General features: G+C 42.6%; 1 protein-coding gene across 1 annotated transcript in view; it reads left to right on the top strand.

Moving 5' to 3' along the window:
- The first annotated feature begins 8,936 nt into the window (after positions 1-8,936).
- ANKFN1 (ankyrin repeat and fibronectin type III domain containing 1) overlaps positions 8,937-9,884 on the top strand; it is a 319,561-nt gene continuing 318,613 nt past the window's right edge. The window contains exon 1 of the mRNA XM_046677042.1: positions 8,937-8,975. The gene's annotated coding sequence lies outside the window, so the exon portion shown is untranslated. The remainder of the gene's footprint in view (positions 8,976-9,884) is intronic.

The following is a 9,884-nucleotide window of genomic DNA, read 5'->3' as shown; positions in this document are numbered from 1 at the left end:
TAATCAAAGTTACTCTGGCATACATATAGTGAACCACATGATAATTATTTTAAGACATGTTAATTAAGCTGTAATAGGAAATAGTTGCTATAATAATAGCTCTTGACATTTTATTTCTAAAGCTGATCCCAATATTTTTGCAATTACCTAGTGAGAGAGCAGATCCTAGGAAGCAGTAAGAGTTAGTAGGCTTCAGATATCTCTTCCCTTCACCAAGCCCAGCTTTCTAGCTGAAGCTTTAGCCTCAATCTCATCCTCAGTCCATCTCAATTCCCAAAATCTAGGGTTTGGCTAACCTGTCAGTTGAGGCTTCCCTGACTCCAGCTGTGGTTTGGATCCTATCCGGGTCCTCCTGGATTAAGAACACAGAACTCTTCAGAGAGGGTTCTGTTTCATTGGCTTCTCCTAATAATTCCTCCCTCTCCACTCCTCTTTTACTATATAGAAAAGGAATCAGTGTCGCAAATGAATTTTTCCCTTCTCTTCTCTAGGAGCTAGACTGCATGCCCCAAAACTTACCTCCTCATCAATTTACACTTCAATCAATTAGATATTCATTTCTCTCAAAACCATTATTATTGGGACTTTTAGGATTACTGGGGTTAGGGACCTCTCAGTGATTCACAATTTAACGATATATTTCTTATCTGGCGCTATATGATAGTAATACTCAAAGCGTGGTCCATGAACCAGTGCGGTCCTCAAGAGTAAGTGTTTAGAAACTTTTATAGAAAATTCTCATTGCCACAACCTCCAGTATATTTGATAAATATTTCTCATGAAAGAAGATGCAAACCAGTTTGGACAGAGTCAAATTTGTGAGGTGAATAGCACATCTCCTGAGCTGAGGAACCAGGTATCGGTCAGCAGAAGATTAGGATACGAAAATAAAACTAGTGGTTCACCAGAAAGTATTTGGAAAGCACTGGATGAGCAGCCACTTGCGCCAGAATACCTGAAGCACCAGTTAAAAATGCAGATTCTGGGCCTACTCTGGGACCTAATGAGTCAGAATCTCTGTAAAATCTGCATTCTTAAACAAGCAACCTAGTTGCCCCTTCATACTAAAGTCTGAGAAGCATCACCAAACATTTAGCAGTGGAGTTATGTTGATTCAAACATAGTTTGAAAGATTATATTCCCATGTCAGCCATTTATATTCCTGTGTAGGCCAACTGTTGTCCTTAGGGGCACAGATTGCATTCATCACCAAGGAGTGCCCCCGGGAATCCAGCTCCAGCACTTGAAAAATGCATCAAACTCTGTATTGTAGTGAAGTCGCGTCATGGTTATGTACTAAAAGAACTCATTGAAGAGAGTCTGTACATATTAACACATAGCAATGTGCGTGTCCCCCACCTCCCCTCCAAATCTGGAGATCCAGCTTCTTTTAACATCAGTTCTCTGGAACATAAACTGAGAAGAAAAACACCGAAAAGGTGTGAGAAGCCAGATATCTGGGGCCACTTAGTAAAGGGGGAAACAATGAATCATACAGTGAATTATACATGAGCACATCATAGACTCCAGTGTAGGACCCAATATTCAAGATATTTGGGGCTGGCCTGGTGGTGCAGTGGTTAAGTCTGCATGTTCTACTTCTCGGTGGCCCAGGGTTGACTGGTTCGGATCCCGGGCGTGGACACAGCACCGCTTGGCAGAAGCCATGCTGTGTTAGGCGTCCCACGTATAAAGTAGAGGAAGATGGGCATGGAAGTAAGATCAGGGCCAATCTTCCTCAGCAAAAAGAGGAGGATTGGCAGTAGTTAGCTCAGGGCTAATCTTCCTCAAAAAAAAAAAAAAGATATTTGTCGTAAATATAAAGACTAATTTTGTTCACTACCTTCTGCTTATATTTAATAAATTAAATTTTAGAACAATGTGGGGAGGGAGGGAGGGATGAATAGATGGGTAAATTGTTTAGATTTTTGAATCTGTAAATTTTATTCATCTGGGGATTTCATGAATTTGGAACATCTTATTCCCAGACGGAGTCATATAAAGCGGTGGCTCTCAAACATGGACAAGCATTAGAATTCCCTGGGCAGCTTCTGAAGACTTCAGATGCCTGAGCCCATCCTAGCCATCCTCAGGCACTTGGGAACTGAGGTCCCAGGAATCTGTGTTTTCAAGGTGTACATCTGATTTGTGTGTGCAGAGTATGAGAATCACTAATTAATGACACTATTGTTATAATATTATAACTTGAGCATGGAAGTCGTAGGGAGACAATTGGGTCTAGGTGGAGGTAAGTCAAAACTCTGGGGAAAGTGTATGTTTGAGAATTAAATATTACAGAAATAATCCACAGCAAAATATGTAAATGAGCATCTGCGATTTGGTCGTTAACAGTGTGGGCCCTTTAATAGGACTACTATGTTGATGGTCCTGGGGATTATGTGCATCTGGATATCTGTAAAATGAGCAAAAATGTCGATTTCAGTAGACTTTGTAAAGTCAATCAACACTGCAGGAGAGAGCGAGGCAATTCAGGTGATGAATGACATAAAATGGAATCTTGCTTCTTGCCGTGCGGCATATCCTTGCATGGAGTTGTCCAACTCCGAGTTCTGCAGGCTGCGTCTCTGGCAGAGCGGGGAGGAGCAGAGCTGAGCAGGATCAAAGGATACAGGATCCGGTCAGGGGCAGTTTCGAGTTATCAAGTCTGGAAAGGGCTGAAGCCAAAAGCACTCCAGGGTAGTAGAACAGAGCCCCTTCCCCAGAGACTCTGCTGGCAGAGGACTGGAAAGCAGCATGCAGCAAGCAGGAGGGAGTTCCTTCAGTGGCTTGTCCTCAGTAGCGATAGGCCAGGGGCTCACTGAGCAACAGGGCTTTGCCCAGTCCCGTTGCAGGGGTTGGTCCTTCCATGAGATGATAGTAATTTCCTTTCCTGAATTGCCCAGCAGATATAGGATATGCTGAAAAGAGAATTCCGTTTAACTCAACAGCATAATCAAGCTTTGCTATGTTCCAAACCCTTTGCCCCAGGCTGATGATATGAAAATGAAATAAACAGTTCCTGCTCCCATAGAGTTCACAGGCTAGAGGGAGAGGCAGAGGTGTAAACATATGCCTAAAATAAAATAAGAAGAGCTAGTAGAGAGGTATGCACACACTTCTGGGCATACCCGGGACACAGCAGCTCATATTGCCTCAGTCCACAGGGAAATTTGCAGAGAGAAAGTGATATGTGAACTGAGTCTTCGAGGAGATGTGGGGATTCACCAGGTACACAAAGTGGACAGGGAGATAGGGGTGGAAAGAGGGATATTCTTGGCAGAGGAAATAGATCAGCTGTTCATGATGTGCTCGGCAGTTGTAAATATCCTTTGATGTGGCTCCAGTATAAAATAGAGCTGTGCACAGAACGGGCCACTGACATCCTCAGATAGGAGCCCTCCTGGATCTGAGGATGCCCCTTTGTCTTCCTCCTGTCTCATTAATGGAACAAAAGGGCTAGAGTTGGAAGGGCATTTAGAAATCACATAACCTGATGTTATTTGAACTTTATTGCAACCCATAGTAAGATATGGATTTTATATTTACACATACAGGAAACAACATTTCTTGAAAACATACTTGCCTTTACGAAGTGCAAAGCATTACAATAGTTTTTTTGCTATTCTACTTCCTTTTTTAAATAGACTTTGTTTTACAGCAATGTTAGGTTCACAGCAATATTGGGTGGAAGATAGATATTTCCTGTATACTCCCTGCCCCCATACACACTTAGCCTTCCCTGTTATCAACACCTTTTACCAGAGTGGTATGTTTGTTAAAACTGATGAATCAACGTTGACACATCATTATCACCTAATGTCTATAGTTTACGTTAGCGTTCACTCTTGCTGTACATTCTACGGGTTTTGACAAATGTATGATGAGATGTATCCACCATTATAGTATCATACAGAGTAGTTTCACCATGCTAAAAATCCTCTGTGCCTCACCTGTTTATCACTCCCTCCCCAATAACTCCTGGCAACCACCCATCTTTTTACTGTCTCCATAGTTTTCCCTTCTCCAAAATGTTGTGTTGTTGGAATCCTATAGTATGTAGCCTTTTCATATTGGCTTCTTTCACTTAGTAATATTGTATGCATTTAAGATTCTTCCATGTCTTTTCATGGCTTGATAATTCATTTCTTTGTAGCGTTGAATAATATTCCATTGTCTGGATGTACCACTGTTTATTTATCCATTCACTTACTGAAGCACACCTTGGATATTTCCAAATTTTGACAATTATAAGTAAAACTGCTATAAACATCAACATGTAGGTTTTGTGTGGACCTAAGTTTTCAACCCATTTGGGTACATACCAAGGAGCATAATCACTGGATCATACGGTAAGAGTGTGCTAGTTTTTTAAGACACCGCCAAATTGTCTTCTAAAGTGGCTGTACCATTTAGCATTCCCTCCAGCAATAAATGAGAGTTCCTGTTGCTCCACATCCTCACCAGCATTTGGTGTTGTCCGTGTTCTGGATTTTGCCCATTCTAATAGGTGTGCAGTGTTATCTTATTGTTGTTCTAATTTGCAGTTCCCTGGAGACATATGATATGGAGGCTTGTGGACTGATTTAACTGCTGGATAATGACAACACCAAATTCATCAGTGGGTTCATTTTCTTTTCTCTTAGCCGCTTGGGTAGATGATTTAAATCTTAAGTCTCAATTTCTGATTCCAGAACTACTATAATTTAATCATGAGACTTTGACAAGTATTTCCTTTTGCTGCACCTCAGTTTCCTCATCTTCTTGCTTAGGATTAATAATGTTTATTTTTCCTCAAATATCTCGTTGGATGGCCATCCAGTCCTACCAACTCCTCTCTGGATTTTGGTGAGGAGTAAACAGAGAAGTCAAGGGAGAACCCTTGAGAATGTATGAAATGAAATAGAAATGTCGGTTATGAATTAGTATAACAATGATGATTACTGGGGGCCTACTTGGGAACTGAAGCAGTGGGCATTTTCCCAAGAATCTTCTGGAGAGAGATGAAGCGGAGAGAGATTTTTACAGTTGAAACACCACTTCACTCTCAGGCTGTCCCCAAGAGCATCACATGAAACTTTGATTTTGCATGTGCCTCAGGCCCTACTCCAAAGAAAATAACCAAAATAAAATCCAGGGGCAAAGCTCTTCTTTTCTTCAATGTCAGGGATCAAGGACCTCATTTATGGATCAAATTTGGGAGGTGTTGGTTTCCTCTCAACTCAAAAGCTGCTGAAAAGACGCTGGAGCCTGGGCACTGGCCACGCGGGATGCACGGAGCAGGGAGCCTGGGCTTGAATGATTAGCCCTGAGTTACCAGAAGTCCTAGCAAAGACTCAGGATGCCCAAGAACTTAGGAAATAAATCGAGACTGGGGATTCTGGCCCCGCCCCCTCAAGCTTAGTGGTTTCAGATCTTGTCAGCATAGCTCTATTCACATTCCCAAAATAAGGTAAATGGCTAACCACCATTTTTTAAAGATGCCATTGGTTATTGAAGAGTCACAACAATGAATTTTGCAAGGGCATGTTCCATCAGGTGGTATCTGGGTAAAGTCAGGGCAATTATTCATTGCCTGCCCCAGTGCTCCACAGCTTCAGTGCCTGGCTCTGTTTTCTCTATTTTTAAGGGGCTGCATTAAGGAGCTTGTCAGGAAACTTCTAAGCTACAGTCAAAACTCTTTATTATCAGATCCCAAGAGGGCTGCCTAGTCTTGTCTCTTATTACACCTCTGAGCTGGTCACCCCAGGGAATTACTCTGCGTTAACCAAGTGTGCCATTGTGCTGTGTCCACCTGGTGACTCCTACTCTTTCCCTAAAATCTCATTTGAAGGTCATCCAGTCTACCAACTTCTGTCTCTGGATTTTGGTAAGAAGCCAATAGAAAAGTCAAGGGAGAATCCTGGAGAATGTGTAAAGTGAAATATAAATGTTGGTTACGTCTTAGTATAACAATGATGACTATTGGGGGCCTACCTGGTAACTGAAGCTCCTCTGAATAGCTTTCTCTGACTTTCCCACCCACCCTCAAATAGACTTGACTACAACTGGATTCCCATAGCACTTTGATGACATGCTTACAACACTGACTTGTCCTGAATGGCAACTAGGGCTTCTTTTCTTTTAACTCTTTTCTCATACCATTTCTTTACCAAAAACTTCATTTATTTAATAAACGCTTATTTCAGACTTACTACATGCCAACCACTGCAAATATTAGTTAAATTCCCCTGACAACCCTATGAGAACAGTAATGTTATTACTCCATCTAATTTTACAAATGAGGACACTGAGTCACGGAGCGGTTAAGTAACTTAATAACCCAACTAGTATAGGGCAGAACTGGCATTTGAACCCAAAACTCTGGAGTCCTGGCAAATAAACAATACTTAACAATCCAAATTTTTCTGGAGGTCATGAGAATCTCCAAGGCACTAGAATTAGGACTAGGGAAAAGTTCATGTATGTGCATGTACAAGGAAGTACGGGGAACAAAATAAATATATTAAAATTTAGACATTATGTTCCTCTATAAGTTAAACCTGTTTCTCAACATCTTTCTGAGTTACCTTGGCAAACATCTATCAGGGAGCCGGCCCCGTGGCCAAGTGGTTAATTTCACATGCTCTGCTTCAGCAGCCCAGGGTTTTGCTGGTTCAGATTCTGAGTGCGGACCTAGCACTGCTTGTTAAGCCATGCTGTGACAACATCCCAAACGCAGAACCAGAAGGACCTACAACTAGAATATACAACTATGTACTGGGATGCTTTGGGGAGAAGAAAGAAAAAAGACTGGCAACAGATGTTAGCTCAGGGCCAATCAAAAAAAAAAAGCAAAAACGAAAACAACAGCTAAACAGCTTTCAGAAAAACAGGAGCAATTTTGTGGGCCACTTGCTTCCCTTAGGAAGGGTTCAGTGGCTCTTGGTTAAGATCCCATTTTCCCCTGGGGTCTGTGAACAGGATCCTTAATGACTAATATTTAGTTAATCATTAATAGAGTGGTTAATATACAGGCTTTGGAGCCCAAATGATTTGGGTAAAAGTCCCAGCTCTGCCTAACTGTGTGGGCTTGTGCAACTTATTTGGCATCTCTAAGTCTCAGATTCCCAATTTATAAAACGGTAGTAATCATAGTGTCTACCGCTATATGAGTCAGGATGGATACTAGAGTCAGGACGGATGCTGGAGTAATAAGCATCTTGTGCACATCAGCGGCTCAACACAACAAAGGTTTGTTCTTCACTCAAGCTCATGTTCAATGTCAACCAACAGAGAGAACTTACTCATTGTGGTTATTCAGAAACACAGGTGACGGAGGCTCCATCTAGACTAACGTTTCTCCACCTCAGCACTATCGACCTTTGGGGCTGGGTAATTCTTTGTTGTGGGGGGCTGTCCCGTGCATTGTAGGATATTTAGCAGCATCCTTGTCCTCTACTCACTAGATGCCAGTGGCAACCCCCCACCCCCCACTGTAACAACCAAAATGATCTGCAGACATTTCCAAATGTTCCCTGTGGGGCAAAATTACCCCAGGATGAAAATCTAGATCTAGAAACGCACTTCCAGAATTACAACGGCAGAAAAAAAGGAAAGGTTGAGCTAGGACACTGGTAATTAAGTGCTTCTATGTGGAAATGACATACTCACTTTCTTTCAAGTTTGATTGACTGCAGCTGGTTGCGTGGCCATACCTAACTTTGAGAATGTGGGAAGCACAATTCTACCATGTTGGTCTCACCCCTAGGAGGGGAGAGACCTGGAATATCTGGGAACAGTCCTAATAAAGAACCACCTACGGTTGTTGAGAGGGTTAAATGAAATAATGCATGTGAAGTGTTTAACATAGTACCTGACTAATAAGAAGTGTTCACTACTAGGAGGCTGTTAATATTAGAATATAAATGCAAGACCACCTGCCCTGGGGAGAAGGAAGAGTTATATGTCAAAATGGCTCCACCAATAGCCCCTTGATAGGAATACAGAATTTCCACCTCATTTGTGTGAGCTTTCCTTTATCTAAAGGCCTATAGAAGTTAGTTTGTGGTGCTTGTTTGAAAAGAATGCTCTTACTAACAAGATTGTCGGCCAATTGAAATTTCTTGTTGTTTAAAGAAAATCCCTGGATGACCCCTGCCTACCACTCCAACCTCAGATTAAACTAGTCTGCCCCTTACTCTCATATTCTAATCACTAGGGCCTTCTTCCCTAAATATCCCACACCATCTTTTCTACCCCAGGATCTTTGCACATGCTATTCCCTCTGTCTAGAATGCTCCCTTCCCATTCATCTAGCTAATTCTTACCAACTTCTTCACTTTCCAGGGAAGCCTTCTTGACTTCTCAGGCTAGGTATTTCCTCCTCTGCCCTTATTTTAGTAAATGCTTATGCCCCTGAGGTCTTTCGTTCATCACACATCACAATTTGTGATTATATATTTACTTGTGGGATTAGTTGATTAATGTCTGTCTCCTCTACTGGTTTGCAAATTCAGTCATGACTTTCTCTCTTTTTCTCACCTTATAATCCCTGGGTCTAGTGCCTGGTATAGCAAAGGCACTCAATAAATATATGTAGAATGAATGAATCAATGAATTCCAAGACTAAAAACTGGGTCTACTGATACTTGCTTTGAACTCTTTCCTTCAAATCACGCTGCAGGCAATGAAGTACTGGCCCCAATGTATTCCCCAGGAAAGGAAAGGGGGAAAAAATTCCCAAGCTAAAATGTCAGATTCCTCAGCTCCTGTCAGGACACTCCTAGCAGAAGGTATGTCACCTGTACACACAGTGACTGAGTGCCTCACCCCTGCCTGCTACCACAGCCGTGTTTGCAAGGGAAGCAGAGAGCTCCCAGTTCCTGGTTGGGAACCATGGTGAAGAGTCTAAACAGAGCTGGGCAGTCTCAAGCTGGAGCCTTGGGAACAGCCTGCAGGCCTTGGGATGCCACCTGGCCACCCCCGAGCTTCTGGTGGTGAGTCTGCCTTTCTTCCTCAGGATTTGGGGTTAGCTCTTGGTCTCATTTGTCTGGACCCACTCCCCCTGCCCCTTGGCAGCCTGGCCACTGGCCTTTTGAACTTGAATGGGAATCCATTTTCTTCCTCCCTTTGCCTGGGAGAGAATCCAAGTCTCTGTGCTCCTGGCTCATTGCCCATTCCCACCCCGTGGTCTCCACCTCCCAGGGGTTTCTCTCTGGTTAACTGGATCTTGGTTGACAAAGAACCTGGTGAGCTGCTCCCTGCAGTCTCTGCCAGACACGTATCCATCAGACCTGCTCACATGCCACTTAGTTGTGGCTCACAGCCTCTCCCTGTGTACCTGGGAGTCTCTTTCTCTCTTTGAAATAGGATCATATTGCTTTTTGCTGAGGCCATGCATGACACACCTCAACGTAATACAAGTAAATATTTAAACCAAGACTTTTCATCACTGGCAAAAAATATCTGTTGTCAAAAATCTGGATGGTTAGGAATAAATCCCTTGATACAAATGCACACAGGAGGAAAAATGAAACAGACAAGCAAACAGAAATAGATCGAGAGGAAAACCAGGAATCTGCCACCTCCACCAAATGGAGAAACACCCTCAGCTCTGCTCTGGGCGTGGTGACGGAGCCCGCTAAGCTTAAAAGATGGCAAAGCCCTGTCGTAGCTCATTGACTTTATTCCATTAAATCTGAAGAGCGCTTGAAATCATTACGAGCAGAATGGCTGCTGCTGCAGTAGCATGGCCCACTGAACTAAGGAAAAAAATGATAATTGAGGGGAAGTCTATGATCTGAATCAAGGGTATGGCGTCTGGACTATATATTTTGATGTAAGTGCATGGCAAAACCCTCAAGCGGCTAACTACAGATAAAATCGTCTTTGCCACATAGATTAAA

This window comes from Equus quagga, chromosome 11 (assembly GCF_021613505.1).
Source record: "Equus quagga isolate Etosha38 chromosome 11, UCLA_HA_Equagga_1.0, whole genome shotgun sequence".
Classification (NCBI taxonomy): Eukaryota; Metazoa; Chordata; class Mammalia; order Perissodactyla; family Equidae; genus Equus; species Equus quagga.
Note: the sequence above shows the minus strand (reverse complement) of the source record. Positions and strands in the feature narration are given on the sequence as shown.